Source organism: Sinohyriopsis cumingii, chromosome 19 (genome assembly GCF_028554795.1).
Source record: "Sinohyriopsis cumingii isolate HCF-2022 chromosome 19, ASM2855479v2, whole genome shotgun sequence".
Classification (NCBI taxonomy): Eukaryota; Metazoa; Mollusca; class Bivalvia; order Unionida; family Unionidae; genus Sinohyriopsis; species Sinohyriopsis cumingii.
In genome coordinates this window covers 799,599-815,757 of record NC_142979.1, presented here as the reverse complement: position 1 = coordinate 815,757, position 16,159 = coordinate 799,599, and the positions used below count along the sequence as shown (strand labels likewise).

At 44.3% G+C, this 16,159-nt stretch overlaps 1 protein-coding gene across 4 annotated transcripts in view; it reads right to left on the bottom strand.

Annotated features, from left to right (window-relative positions):
* LOC149775030 (sulfotransferase 1B1-like) overlaps positions 1 to 16,159 on the bottom strand; it is a 44,250-nt gene that overhangs the window by 19,187 nt on the left and 8,904 nt on the right. The gene's annotated exons all lie outside the window — the stretch shown is intronic.

Genomic DNA, 16,159 nt, shown 5'->3' with positions numbered 1-16,159 from the left:
AACTATACTCTTCACCTGCGTTAAGAAACAATTAACAAAATCCATAATCTACTATCCACACAATCTTACTTGAGCGCTTACAAAACCCTAACTATACTCTCCACATACGCTAAGAAACAATAAACAAAATCCATAATCTACTATCCACACAATCGTACGTGAGCGCTTACAGAACCCTAACTATACTCTTCACCTACGCTAAGAAACAATAAAGAAATCCATAATCTACTATTCACACAAACATACCTTAGCTCTTACAAGCACCAACACACAAACACATACCCTCACACTATCTTAAAAAAGAGTTAGTGTTTATATTCACACTACTCTACCTACACATTGGCAAATTGATGGTTATTTCTTTTCTAGAGTATTGGGTAGCCCTGAAAAGGGCTGTTTTTTGTTTGGAACTTCATGGTCACGTGGTTAATGGTGGCACCTTCCAGGCCTGGCGCCGCATACACATCTTATCCCCCAGTTACTTTTTACCTTTTGGCGGGAGAGAGCAGAGGCAGGATATGTCGCTTCAGAATCCCAATTTTCGCTCTCTGGGATTCTGAAATTTCTTCTTCTTCTCTCCTTTTCCTCCTCCTCCTCTTCTTTGTATCTTCTCTCCTCCTCTTTGTATCTTCTTTCCTCTTCTTCTTTATATCTTCTCTCCTCCTCTTCTTTGTTTCTTCTTTCCTCCTCTCTTATCCTTCCCTCCTCCACAATGGCTTCCGCGGCCAGTTCATTCAACAGGCGCCTGGCATATTCCAGATCCACATGAAGTTTCAGCAGTTTCTCCAGTCTCGTGTTCATTTTTGGTGTTGATCAATCAACAAGGGTAGTTGGACTGCCGAACGAGTTTCAATTTATAGTGAAAGCGCGGACGTGAAGGAAAACATCCCCTAAAAACATAAAATTGATCTTACCTACATCATGACCAAAAAACAACAACGCGCGGACCTAAAAGAAACACTCACTCACTTTTTTTATGCTACCCATCACTATTTTAAAATTTTTTATAAATCACTTCAATAGACTATCCACATACGCAAAGCAATCCAATCTAACCCCAAACTTACACCTCAAACACCAAAAAAAGACATCATTTTAATCTACTATCCATACCAACTTACTTAACCACTTACAAACACAAACACATACCCTCACATTTTTTTAAAAAAGAGTTAGTGTTTATTTTCACACTACTCTACCTACACACATTGGCAAATGGATTCTTATTTCTTTTCTAGAGTATTGGGTAGCCCTGAAAAGGGCTGTTTGTTTTGTTTGCTATGGCATTCTTTTTTAGTTTCTAAGAATGCGATGTCCTCTGAGGATAGACTTTCTGGCGATAGGTCTGCTTCTTCGAAAAGAGAAGAAGAACTCTTTGGTGTGGATACGACAATCGACAAAGCCTCTGTCAGCTTCAGGTTGCTGCTGCTGTTGTTGTTGTTGCTGCTGTTGCTGCTGTCTCTGAAGTCTGTACTTCTCTGTCCATTCTTCTTTTTCCCTGTTCATTTCTTCTCTGAAGAGCTCTTCTATCAGGTCTTCAGTGATTTTTAACATTCTCACATTCTCTATTTCTTCTGGCTTCGGTATCAGACTGTGTCTGACCCTATGCAAATTCACGTAGGCTTCGTTGAGCTTAGCTAGTTTGGAGCACATCTTCGTAGGAGGATGAGTCGACAATGGATGGTTAGACTGGAAACAACCCCGGTTCTTAAAGTCAAAGCGCGGACGTGAAGGAAAACATCCCCCACACGGTTTTTGAGTCGCAACGTTTAGTGAGTGTCATGAGAGGGATAGTAAGAAATGAAAGAGCATCAATCCAACATTCTTATAGCTAAACAAAAGACAAAGGCATTTTTTTCAAAACACAACATTTTTTATTCAAAAATCACTTAACACTAAATAACAACTCTAACATTTTTAACAATAATCCAACAATATAACATCAAACAATTTTTTCAAAACACAACATTTTTTATTCAAAAATCACTTAACACTAAACAACAACAACAACTCTAACATTTTTTTTAACAATAATCCAACACTAAAAGTTTCTCCACTAGGTAAAGAGGGATAACAGTCTTCCATGGTTTCTAGTAATCTAGGATGACTTCTCTCAAACTGTTGATTTCTATGGTATTATCGAATTCTGCATACAGGATGACGTTCACCGTTTCATCAGGGTCTCGGTCTTTAAATTGAATTTCCACACGAATCTGGCCGGATTTTATAGGGTGGAAATGTCCCTCGTCGCTGCCTTGGTCTGGAGTGAAATCGAAAGCCCACAAAGCGTAGCCTCCTGCATAATCCTCGTACGTAATACCGTGACTGGTATTGGTTCCTAACTGTCCGGTGACTTCGTACAGGGACAAGTACGATCTCAAGTAATTCTTCTTGGTAAAGTCAGGTTCGAAAGGTCGGGTACACAAGGTCTTGCCATCGCGACTGACTTCGATTTTGGACACGCCAAAGTGTTGAAAGTAGAAAGGATTTTTTTCGGCAGCTCCGTTGAAGGCTGTATTCTCGACGATACCAACGATCAAACGTTTGGGTAACTGTCCTTGGAACAGATGATCTTCGATCATGGATCGCTGTCCCTTGGGAATGGTGAAGGTTTTCACTTCCACGCGTCGTATGGGATACTTGGCGGTCGTTCTGCTCAACGTCTGACTGATATCGTTTCCCACTTTAGGTAACACTTCCACACGGCGTACGTAGAGTCTGGCTTCTAGGATTTTGGTTTTGTAACCGTCACTATCAGCCATCAAATGGAAAGCGGCACTGCTACGATTCAGTCTCAGGCGGACATCCACCCCGTTCAGCAAATACTTTTCTTGCAACCACATGTCCAAATGCAAACGATCCATCAGTTCTAAACTTGTGTCGGCTCCCGTGATTCTCTTTCTTCGTTCTAGAAATCCATCATTGTTGTCTTTCTTTTCATCAGTTTCCAATATTTCAAACTTGGTAGGTTCGTCAGCTTCCCATACCACACAGGCATTGAGATGAGTGTTCTTGGCATCTATTCCGTACGTCAAGAGATTTTCCAGGTAGGCACGATAAGGGTAAGTATCCATGCTGCTACTGACCAGTTTGTTATTCAAGTACAAGTCCACTCCACTGAACAAAGAATGCATGAAATTGTTGACGGGAGCTACTGCTTCATCGTCTATAGCACCTCCAGTCTTATCTAGAATTTTGACTTTCAGGTACAAGTAACTGCTATTCAGATCGATGTAATCTTCGGGCTGTCCTTTGATTTCAAACTCGGTGGGAGCGGAATCGGTCAGTGAGGAGACGGGGTGAAATTCCACCCACTGGGATTCTTGCATCGTCATCATCGTGGGGGGCATGGCAAACAGATCCAGTTCCGTCTTGGAACAAGCGCAAGATTCTCGGTGCATCATTTTTTTTGTCTCTTTTCTCAATAATCGAAAACGTCTAAGTCTCGAACGGTTCTTCTTTTCTTGGCCTTTCTCGCTTGAAGTCTGGTGAAAGGGTGTTTTCTTCGTCGTCTCTTTCTGCCTTGTCCTTGCTGAATGCCTGACTCGGTAGCGTGCAGGGCATTTATAGGTGTTTCTCGTTGGCCTAAAATGTCTTTGCCCGTTTGCAGCAAGACATTTTTGCCTGCCCTCATGAAGGCTTCTTTAGGGTTTTGTTTGTCGATGATGACATTTTGGAGAAATTCTTTGCCTTGCGTCAGTGCCGCATCTTTCAAGGCGTGCAATCCGCGTGTCACCATCGGTTTCAACACCGGGGCCACCGAACGAAAGGCCGATTTTAACATGTCTCCTAAGCCGTGTCCTCGCTGTCGAGCAACCCCTCGGTACACTGGATACATGACTTACTTACGAGTCGTGAGAGAACCGTTTTCGAAAATGGAGTTTCACCGTGACTTTTCCTTTGGTGAATGGAATATTTTGTCCCAAATCTCCTTTTATAGCAATGTTGACCGTGTCCAAATACGACTTACTGACAGGCAAATTGTGAGGATGGACAAATTCGCGGTGGACGTGGTAAGTGTTTCCACCTTCCTCGTCAGCGTCCGTGGCAGAATCTACTTTGAAAGGAATGACACGCAGTAACGGTACGGAGGTGTGTCCCACCACGTTATACTCCACCACATCGGAATACACGAACATCAAATTCAGTCCTTGGTTCAGTTCTACCGGAGCACGAAATAACTTGCTAAAAGACTCGTTGTCGTAAACGATGGGTAATTCGTTTTTCTTGAGCATGGTCTTTCTCATGTCCATGTCTCCGCCCAACATGTCAAACAATTCAGGACAAAATAAAATGGACATGATTTTACTTCGTTCAAATTTCATCAAGAAGCGACGAGCTGCTTTGTGGTACTCCATGGTGACACTTTTGTTGACATGCTCCAAAGCTTTCAGAAACACGACATTAAACCTGGAGGCTATGGTGCTGACCAAATGTTGACCACTAAAATAATAGCCTGGGGGAATGAACAAGTGATAGGTGGTGTACTTTTGTGTACGGGTTTTCTTGTCATATTTGACATTGCTATCCATCCACTGTTGCATTTGCTCGTCATGAACTTCCACACCAAAAAAATTTTGATTGGGAAGGACATTGAGGAATTGGGTCGGGTGAATGATTTCTACTAAAGCCACTTCCCAATGGGCTTCGTGATCTAACTGGATGGCTTGAGGTAATTTAGCCGTGTAACAGCACAACGTGTTCTTGGGAAACACCTCCATGGAACTGTCACTGGGTAAGGTTAAGTAAAATTGGTTTTCGTGACTCATAATTCTAGAGTTCTGTGGCTGTCCGAGGGGATATTACTGGACGTCAGAGGCGTGTCTCCGCCCAAAATGGGGTTCTGGTTGTGGTTGGAGTGGTGACTGGCACTGGCACTGGACACAAGGTTCCCGGGGTTCCCGTTCGAGGTGAATTTCAGGGAGGGATTAGGAAGCAGGTAACCGATGCAACTGCTCAATAAAATGGTCCACAATTGTTTGTCTCCTTGTTGAAAACTCAAATTGGCGATGGCTGCCCCGATGACACAATACACCACGAAGATTTGGCAGAAAAAGACGATTTGCGTTTTAGGCACACGTTCTCCACACCACACCCACAAGGGTTGTTTTTGTAAATCTTGCACAGAAGAACTAGGTGAAGGAGGAGTGGTCGACGTAGCTGCGTCTGTGTGAAAGGGCATGATGGTCACTTCTTTTTATAGTCGATGACTTGCGAAGCGTCGATCCAAGAATCAAAACTGGGTGGATATCCTTTCCAACGTACTTTGACTTCTTTGACACGTCGTTTGCCCACTTTACGGGTTCTGCGTTCGAGAATGCTTTCGATGTCGTACACGTCGTCTTCTTTTTTGGTGACACGTTGTAACTCGGGCAAATAAAACGTTCCTTTGAGCACTTCTCCGTTCATGTCTTCCAATTTATAGACGGTAGGATGACGGCCATGCACTCGTCCAGTGACGCGAAACAGTTCGGTCGTCCAGTTAGGTAAGTAACCTTTGTCGAAAGTGGGTTTGGTTTTGCCAATGCGCACCCAATCTCCTACGGCCAACACTCCACTTTTCTTGGGGACAGCCCTCGTCGGGGACGTACCAAATAGGCGCTCAAACACCAGCACTTCGTTGTCGGGAGTCACGTCTTGCGGGGCACGTCCGATGCTTCGATGGTAAGATTGGTTGTATGCTTGCACCAGGTGCGGTAAGATGTCGATGTACTTCAGAGTGTGGTGATGCGTAAAATATTTCCACATGCGTTCTTTCAAAGTGCGTTGAAAACGTTCCACGATGCTGGCTTTGGTTTCGGGATTCTCGGTGGTAAAAAAATGAATGTCACGTTTCTTTAATTCTTTTTGGAAAGCTTGGTTCAGAAATTCGGTGCCTTTGTCCGTTTGCCATCGAAGAGGGTGACGACCGCTTTGTTTCAGCACTCGTTGCAGGGCTCGCACTAACTCGCTGCTCGATTTGGAAGTCAAGGGTACGACCCAAGCAAATTTGGAAAAGACGTCGATGACACAAAACAAATATTTGTAGCCACGATTGTAGCTGGCCAAATGAGAGACATCGGCTAAATCGGCTTGCCATTGATGATCGATGCCTTCCACTCGGGTGCGACTTCTGGCAAACTTGCGTCGAATGGGTTTGTGTAAAGTGTAGGCAGCTTGTTCTTGTAACCATCGTTGCACTTGAGGTAAACGGAGACTTTTCAGTCGCGTTTTGGCAGCACGATACAATTTTTGAACTCCTGCGTAACCTGCAGGATGGGAGGGATCGTAGTAAATGCTGGCTAAGACTTTTTCCATTTTTTTGTGTTGGTTGGTGTGTTAATAAGGCACCCACTCTTGGAGGATGCTACTCTTTTTCTCTTGGGGTATTTTCTTGGATTGCAATGCTTTGCGTGTGCGACCGGCAATAGGTGTCGAAGAGGAGGAGGATGTCTGAGCGGGGGATATCGGTTCTTGTTTCACTTCTGTCTTCACTTCTGTCTTCACTTTCTTTTTCTCTTGTGAGGAAGAAGGGGTGGCCATCATCTTTTTAATCCATCCAATTCTGGAGGCAGGTGGTGTTGTTAACTTGCGTACTTTTTCTGGTGGAGTTTGAAACCCTTCTTCTTCTTCTTCTTTTCCTTTTTCTGTCTTGGTCACTGGTACTGGTACTGGTACTGGTGATGGTGCTGGACTTTTCATCAAGGTCTTAAAATCTTTCAGAGTGGGTAGAGCTGTTTCGTCTAAAGCTTTCTGGTGAAAGAGTTGCAGTCGTTGCAAGAGCTGACCGTACGTTTGCGATTTTTCTGTTTCGGACAAATCTTGGCGATCCATCAAGGACTGCAATTCGTGTTGTAACTGGGACATCTCGCTCAAATGGGGATTGGGAGGTAAATGCGGGGTGCGTTGTTCTTGCCACCGATGGTATTCCATCCATCGTTTGTAAGGCACTAAAGCTAGTTTTCGTCCTTGTTGTCAGGGGTCGATTCTGAGATCTTGGGACTTCCAAGGGCCTTTTTATCTTGCTCCCACCAGTCCTCCCAACATGGTTCCCAAGACTCCTTTCAGTATGGGGCCTAACAAGAGAGGCAAAATGCCTCCACGTTGGACCAACATCTTCTTTTTTTGACGAATGGGAATTTTCTTTTGAACCATTTGGCGAAGAACGTGACGATGTTTGCCTAAGCATTGTTTCTGGTGTTTGGACAAAGGGATCGTGCCTTTCAAAACGTTCAAACAACATTCGCACACGGTATCGATGACCTCTTTGGAGGCTGTTTGAATGAGTTTTTTTCGTAGGGGTGGAGAAGCTTTGGACAGGACAGATAACATGTCCCCATGTTTGGCTTAACGTGGTGGCAGTCCTTTCCTTTTCTTTCCTTGGGGTTTTCTGGAGGGTGACATCTTTGAGTCTTCAGGAGCACCAAAAAACACTGATACCCGACTTGGTCACAGGCCTTTTTTATACTGGAACGCGTCGCCACTGATTGTCTTTACGTCGTATTAGTTTGAGGACAGGCATGACACGTCGTGCAGGGGTACGTAACGGACTAAATCGAGCCAGTTCTTGCTTGGACAAATCCAGCAAACTTTGTAACATGCCCGATCTTTCTTGAACTTTGATTTTGAGAGAAGGTACTTTGTGAGCAGCAGCCACTGCCACTAAATTGGAAGGTCCTGCCACTGGGGAAGTTCTTTTGGGGGTCATCAACGGAGAAGTTCTTGGTGTGATCAACGTCTCCAAGTACTCTTCAGTTCTGGGTGTCATTAACGGAGAAGTGGACAAACGTGAAGCTGCCGGAGACGCAGTCACCGCCGTGGCAGGTCGTGGTTTGCGAGTGTAAGGTTGCGTCCTGGCCGAAGTGCCTCTCTTGCGACTAGTTTTCTGTGGACTTTTCTTTTTCTGGGGGCTTCTTTTCTTTTTCCGGGGTGGTGGTGGTGTCTGGTCAGAGGAGGGTCCTGCCACTGGAGAAGTTCTCCTTGGGGACTTGGTCTTTTTCTTCTTGGGGCTTCGTTGGACTTTTGTCTTGGGGATAACTTTGGGGGCATTAGGATCCCATCTTAAGAGTGAGCGAATGATGACCCCTCCTAGAGTACCGCTCCCTCCAGGTTTCAAAATGATTTGTTTTTTGGTTTGAGTGTCGATGCGGGGATCGGCCAGTTGGACCAAAGCGACTTTGTTTCGATCGAAAAAGCGTTTGGTTTGATGAGGAATCTGAATGATTCCTTGGAGTAATTGACGTGCCGTCACCGTGAACCATCGTAAGACTTCTTTGAGACTAGCTTCTAAGACACGAGCTCGTGTTTGTGGATCTTTTTCTCGACTGATGCCATACAAGGCACGAATCAATTTGACGGGAAGATGCGACTGAAGGGACGTCATGTTCGCACTGAGAGTGAGACAGACGAAAAAGGGTCTGAGGTTTTTATAGATTTTTTTATGGGGAGTGAAATGAAGTCGAGGACGGAGACGTGTACAGGACAGGCCCTCCGTCTTGGCACCAGTGGTGAAACAAGTGGGTACGAAATCGCAAATCCTCGGGAGTCGTAGGTTTCAAATCGACGAGTAAATAGGCGTGTGGAGTTTGAGTGGCATCGTCGTACGCCTGAGTCAACCAAGGCGTTCCTAACTGTTTGGCTAAGACTTGCACTTGCGATTTATCTCGAGGGCTTTTAAACAAGACCACGTAATGCGCATTGAGACTGATGGTGCGATGGGCTTTACTTTGTTGAAACAAATTTTGGGTGATGTAAACGACACTGGCATTACGGTGATGCCCTTTGCGCGTGAACCACAGTTTAATTTCTTCTTCGTCTTCTCCTAACATGTCGTCGAAAATGACCAAATGGGTTAGACGGGAGTCAGAGACGATGCCATCGTCTTCTTTAGGAATGCCTTCCACAAACACGATGGAATCGCCTTGACTTTCTCGCAAGAGGCTGTACGCCGATTGCCACTCTTTGTAACACCACACAATTCGTTGAGGGGGTCGATCGATCAAATGATGTTTATGTTCGATCAAACGTTTGACGAATTCGGTTTTGCCTGAACCGCTAGGTCCAGCAATGAGCATGTTAAAGGGATGGCGAAGATACAAAGCCTCCCAACTGGCACGATCTAAGTGTTCGTCGATGACTTTGACAGTAGAGGGAGAGGGAGCAGAGACAGCAGAGGTAGCCATGGTGTGAGAAATGTCACTTGTGACACGAAAAACAAACAAGACAAGAGTTTATATACTTTTTCAGAACACGTTTATTGAATGTTTTTTTCAAACATGAATACGAAAGACAAAAATACATAAAAGCCAAAGACTTAAGTACAAGAATAAAAGGCACATGATAACCATGAACGTGGAATAAACACAAGTGTCTGTACAACATGTTTTGGGTAAAGTTCTAACCAGTTCTATAGTAGGGGTAAGGTCACACAAGTGTCCTCCCGAAAGGGTCTTTCAGGCCTGTCCACGACAGTCCTGTCCTGGGTGACGGGTTCTTCTGGCACCGTCACTAGCACAGGTTGAAAAGTAACTTTTTTCCTTGAATAACTCTCGTGCATACTGGGCCACCTCTTGTGTCCAAGCCTCAAAACCCTGGTCTCGGTGATGTCCAACATTTGACTCCTAACCAATCTGGTTTCTTCTTCGTCAACGACATGGTAAGTTACTTCAATGAACAATGAACTATCGATCTTGCCTAGGGTTCCTTTTTATATACAGACCAATAGAAGTGATTGTGAAGTCGCACTCGCTTCTGGTATACAATTTGATAGACTTTTTCCAAGGGTCGACTGACGATGTGGTGAGTGGGTAAACATACAATCTTGTTCGGTTGATAGATGGTGACTTTAAAGTGTTCATCCTCTCCCGATTGCAAGGCTTCTTTCAATACCCCAAAGTTGACCACTCGACCGGTACGATGATTCAGAGTCAGTCCTTTCACTTTGCACGTCGTGTGCACTTCTCCTTGTTTGTCCCGGTATTCGTAGCCGTAATTTTTGGGACCACCACTTACGAAACTTAGAATCTTGTCGTCGGGATGCTCGTCTGTCCAGGCTCCTAAACGGTCTCCTTCTATGTCAGGGTGCTGTTGAATCGGGTGATGGATGTAAATGCAACTGTCCGTGTCAAAGTACAGGACGCGTTCTTCTAACAGTTCTAAAGCTTCGTACAATTTTAAGCGAGCATGAGCTGTCACGTAAGCCGCAATGATGACATTTCCAAAAGGGTCGTCTTGTACAAAGTCCAGATCTTCTTCGTAATTGACCAAGATCAAATCCTCTCGAACGACGTCCACGTGTTTCATGTATTTGGTTTTGTCGTGAATCATCTGGAAGTAGCGGGAAGGTTCTGTCAAATATTCCGTCTTGGGTAAACACGGTCGTTGTGCCATTTTACCCCACAAGCAATTTAACATCACTTTGGCAAACGATCGCCTGCCTTCGTTTTTTTCGATGTGGTCTAAAGAGATGCCTTCTTGTGCGTAGTATTTCTCTTTGAATTGTATTTGGTCTTCGGGAGTGTGACACCAGGAAGGATAGCCGCTGGCTTCTTGATTCAGTTTCAAAAAGGCATCCACGTAGTCGGCGAAAATGCCTTTCTGAGTAGGGTCACCCTTGTGGTACTGTTGTGTCTTGGGAAAGTGGCAAATTTCGTACACTTCTAACAGTTGGTATCCCATGTCCAGAGCTTTGAACAATTCCACGCTGACCCAGGTTCCCGTCAAGGCACGTTCTTCCTGGCTGTGATGGCAAGGTTGGTCCTGGTTGCACGTTTCGGCACAAGTACGGCACAAGGGAAACATCAGTTTGCCTTGACAATGGTGAGGTAAGACGGGATGGTATAGGTTCGTGGGAGGCAAAACTTTACACTTGATCAAGCCTTCGTATTGTCGAATGTTTTTCAGGTCGATGTGTTCCGTGAACAATTGCGGGTGCCCAACAGGAAAGCGACAATATTTGCACACGTAGGGATACAGCGAACACACGTCCAAGTATTTGATTTCTTCTCCTTTCTCTTCGTCGGCTTGGTACAGCAAACAGGTGGCATTGGTCCTTCCTCCGTACAAACTATCCCTCGGGTTCAGCGGGTCCATGAACTGGTAACTTTCCACGAGGCGTTTAAACTCGGGATCGGTTTTCAAACGGTGATCGTATTCGTGTTCCCACATTTCCACCACTTGGTATCCTTGCTGTTCTAACTTTAGGCGTCGCTGACAAGTGTCCTGGTACAAGTCTTCCATGGTTCGTTGCAAAAACTGATTTTTAGTGTCACGGTCAGGGTAACAGATGGGACATCCGTGAAATAAGCAACCGTCAAACTCGTACACGATCTTGGGGTTTTCTAAGTCCCAGCCATCTACCGAATACGTTCCAATGGTCTTTTCGCCTCCTCCGTTGCGGGCATGCTGAATCCATTTGTCTTCCTTGTCGCACAAGTAATGTAACCAACGTAGGGCTTTGACCGAGTATTGACGCTTGACATAGTGGGTCGTTTGAGGACTGATGACAGCCACGGTGTTTTCAGGCATGAATCGTTGGCGGTACACTAAGGAACACGCTTTGGCAATGGTGCAAGCTTCTTTCAAAGGATCGACCCCTCCGTGTTCCATGAACAGTTCTCGAAATTTTCCACAGCAACGTCGTAAAATGTCCACGTCGGAACGACAATACTTTAACATTTCTTCCTGAAAGTCGAAGGGGTCAGAGGCATGAGCCTGGTACCAAGCGTAGAAAGCTTCTCGGTGTTCGGTACGCATGTTGTCGGGGTCGTAATAGTGAGCCTCAGGTAAATGGGGTAGAACGGCATGTTGATTGGCTTCCGTATTGAAAAAGTGTGGAAAGTACCCTTTAGCCATTTCTGTCATTCCAAACGTTTTAGGCATTCGACTCAAAGGCATGGCCAAGTAACTCATCGAATCTTTAAACTGTACTTGTCCCACTTGCATGAAAATGATTTTGGCTCCGTTCAAAGTGACTTTAGGACGCTCGGTGCCTTGTTCCGCATAGTACCTCAAAAGAAACTGTCCATCGTATCCGGAGAAATTGTGAGCCATCACCGTGGCATGACGATGACAATCTCCGTAACGTTCGATGTCCTCTTGGCTCCACGTCTTGTCGATGGGGTCTAAGACCTATTGGGCAAAATCGGCTAACGTGTTTGGTCCCCGAAAGATTTTTTCACGCCCTCCGGGAATCTTGCTGCAGTGAGGGCAATGACTGAAGATAGGTTCTTGAATGCACTTCTCGCACGCTCGATGAGCCACGCAGAAATTAGGAATGTGAATGCCGGTCTCTTGCATACATTCGAAATCGAAAAAGATGAAATTGCCTTTCTTCTTGTGACCGTCCTCTTTCTCTGGTGGGGGTTGGTATTTTTGCACGTAGCATTGGTGTTCCAAGTCCACGATGCGGTGACAAATGTGACATTTTTTTTTCCTGAACATACGTGTGCCTTGGTACTATTGGTACGTATGCCTTGTCTACACGTAGGGCACAATCTCAAGAGTTGACAAGCACATTTCTGCTGTGAACCTTGCGTCTTCAGATGTTGTTGGTAACAGGTAGGACTGACAAACGTGCGCAAACAAGTCGAACAAGGCACTGGTCCTTCGCTCAGACAGGGTGGAGAGGCCAAACATCCTGGGCATTTCATTCCACAATGCTTGTGTTGCTCTCGATTGTTATAACCATAGTCACATTTCTCACAATAATAACTGTATCCCAGGAATCCAGTGATACTGGTAATGGTATCGAAATGGTCATCGTGATGATAGACATGAATGTATTTTCCGTCCTTAAAATCATGGCCTCGAAACAACAGAGTTCCACGCATTTCTTGAGGGTGCACTTTCAAGGTGTAGCGTGGAGCTAGGGCATCTTGCAATTTTTGCATCTCAGGTATGCCACAGGGTGTGTCTTTGGACAGTCCGGCTTGTTGTAACAGGAGTTCTGCTTCGTTTCGTTGTTTGGCTCGGTCGCATCGTTGAATAGTTTTCCAGGTTCTTTTCCATTCTACCGTGTCGTTCTTGTTGGCATAGGTTCGTCCCACCACGATGGCACGGGCTAAACACATCTGGTCTTGAGGGTTGTTAATTCGGACGAGACTCTTTTTGGTGTTGCGAAGGTCGTCCACCAATAACATCTTTTTGCATCCAGTTCCTTGAGGAGGTGAGACGTGGGCCATTTTCAGTGTGGCTTTACCATCGGTGATGTCAAACTGGTCATTAGATTGTTGCACCTGTTGTATCTTGTCCATGACTTTGGAAGGGGTCAGTTCTGCGGGTCTGCTAAACTCGATCCAAACAGGGGATTTCAAACCGTCGTGATCTATGGATAGTGTCAAGCGATCGTCTTCTTTGGCTTGACATTGTCGCTTGAGTGCGGTGAGCAAAGAATCTCACATCTCGGTGATAAACCCTTCTGCTTTCTCCAAGGGTACGTCGGCCTTGAAATTTTTAAATTTCACCGTGTAGGTGTAAGCCGTGGTTCTAAATTTTCTAGAGGAGCGTTTTTCCGTCTCTTGAATGGAATAGTACTTTTCAGGGTTGACTAAGGGTGGTGAACTTGGTTTAGAGGGTTCGGATTCTGGTTCACTCATGTCCTCTTCAAAATCACTGGCATGAATTTGTGCCAAGATTTCAGCCCTGGTACGAGGCGATAGATCACGTTTCTGCCTCTTACTTTCTTCTTCCTCTTCTTTCTTCTCGAATGAATGGGATCGTTTCATCTTGAGTGCAAAACGTCAAATGACTCAAGTTTAAACACCATAGACTAATTTATAGTCTTGGCAAACCAGCGTATATAAAAAGGGTGTGTGTCTTGTCCTTTCACTATTCATTTCACTCTCAAGCCGAGCACAACGATGGAAGAGACTACCCAGATGGAACGTTTCGTCAGAGCTTTGCGAGGGGTCATTAGAAAATTCTCTTCAGACCAGCCGACGGACTACTCTCCTTCCTTTCGAGATAAAAGTCAAGATACTTGCTATATCTGTCAGAAGAAAGGGCATTGGTCTTCAGAGTGTCCAGACCGTCAAAAAAGAAAAAAAAAACAGGGGCTAAAAAAGACAAAAGTCAAGATACCTGTTATTATTGTAAAGAAAAAGGACATTGGTCTCCAGATTGCCCAAAAAAGAAACAAGAGGAGTCAGAAGAAAAGAAGGATTCTTCAGAAGAAGAGAGGGATTCTTCGAAAGAAGAGAGGGATTATTCAGAGGAAGAAGAGGAAGAAAGAAGACAATTCTATTTAAAAGAGGCAAAGACACAGGAGAAGAAAAGAAGAAGGGAAGAAAATGAGGAAAAAACGGTGAAGAAATTCAAAAAACAGAGAGACTAAATAATGAGAAAGAAGAAGTGTAAGAACTTTTTAAAGTGTTCTGTGGTGAATTGTGAATTGGATTGTAAAAAATGGATAAAAGAATACATGAATGATATAAGGTAAGTGTCTTTGAGTTTTGATTTTAAAATAAGAAGCTACACTCACGCACTCATATACAGACACGTACTATAAGGGTAAAATGGGTGGGGTTTATTTTTGAGTTATTGGCAAATTGAAATTGTATTTCTTTTCGAGAAATGTGGGTGGCCCTGAAAAGGGCCTTTTTTCTTTATGGTGTAGGAGTGAGTTTAACCAATCAACTTTAACTGCCTTAAGCCTTTGCCACGGCCAAGGCCTACTTCTGATGATTGGGTTGAAATCACTAAGGGTGGTACGACAGGCTTAGTCACAGGGTTGGCGTGTTTAGCTCGGGAAGGTCGTATTCTCTTCGGTCGTGATAAAGAAGTCTGATACATTTGTTTCAGACTTCTTAACTCCGCTAAAATGTCCAACAGTACCGTAGCCGTTTGATTTTCACCCTCTTGTTTCTTTGCTGCTACTTCTTCTTGCTGTTGTTGCTGTTGTTTTTTTCTTACCTCTTCTTGTTGCTGTTGCTGTTGCTGTTGCTGTAGGAGAAAAGCTTGTTCCGCTTCCTTTTGTCGTTGCATAAATTTCTCCAATTCTTCTTTCTGTCTCTGTCTAAAATTCTCCACTTGTGGTAATGAAGAAGGTAACGAAGGTTCCGGAACAAATTCTTGCGAGGTAAGAAAATCCACAAAATCCCAATGTACCTCTTCTGAAAGTAAGTCCGGGTTCCCTTGGGCAGTCTCCCCTGCTGGTGCACCCCAATGGATCGTTTTCTGAGTTTCCGTCATGTTGAATCACTGTCGCATAGACTGACTGCACACAAGCGCTAACGAATCTATATAGACCACGTGACGTCACAGACTGCTCTCTTCGGATTGGATGCGAGCTGACTGAATTTTGTAACGCGTGTTCGGATTGGTGAATGAATTCAATCCGTTTCAATCCTTCCTGTACCTATAAATAAGCGCAGTTCACTGCATTGATTCACTTGTTCTCGTCGCTTCAAGATGTGGACCGATGTGCAATCTTCTACGCTTGTGTCTTCCATGATGTTTAGGACGGACATGCTCATGTATGTCCGATCCAAGTGGACCGTTGTCCACAGGACAAACACCAGCCTGTGGATACGTAGGATCTACGTTGAAAGACAAGGATGCCTGAAAAGAGTGCTGATTTACGGACCAACAGTGAGACGTAGCCTAAGGACAAGAAGAAGACCAATGCGGTACCATTTATGTTAATGAATACATTAACATAAACCCAAAGGCCCTTTTCAGGGCCAGCCATATTTCTCGAAAAGAGATAGCCTTTCCATTGCCTACCCCTTTTTTAAATTTAAATTTAAATTTAAATTTAAAAAGAAAATCCCAAAAGCCCAAACTCTATTCCCCATGTTAATTTCCCCTTGTCGCTAGACAGACCCACACTATAGTTCCATGTTAAATTCCCCTTGTCGCTAGAGTGACCCACGATTTATTCCCATGTTAATTTCCCTTGTCGCTAATCTGACCCACGATTTTTCGCCATGTTAAATTTCCATTGTCGCTAATCTGACCCAGGGGTCTCTGTAATGCTAATTCCCATTGTCGCTAATCTCACCCCATTTACTACTGCCATTCTATGTTTATTTGGGATTTAATTTGCAATGCCGTAATTGTTTTTATATTTTCACATTGTATTCTAGGTAAAATTAATTATTTGTTGAATTTTACAAAACTTGTTGGCTTTCGCTCTTGGGTAATGCTTATTTTAAGACCATAGAGTCATACTATTATGAAC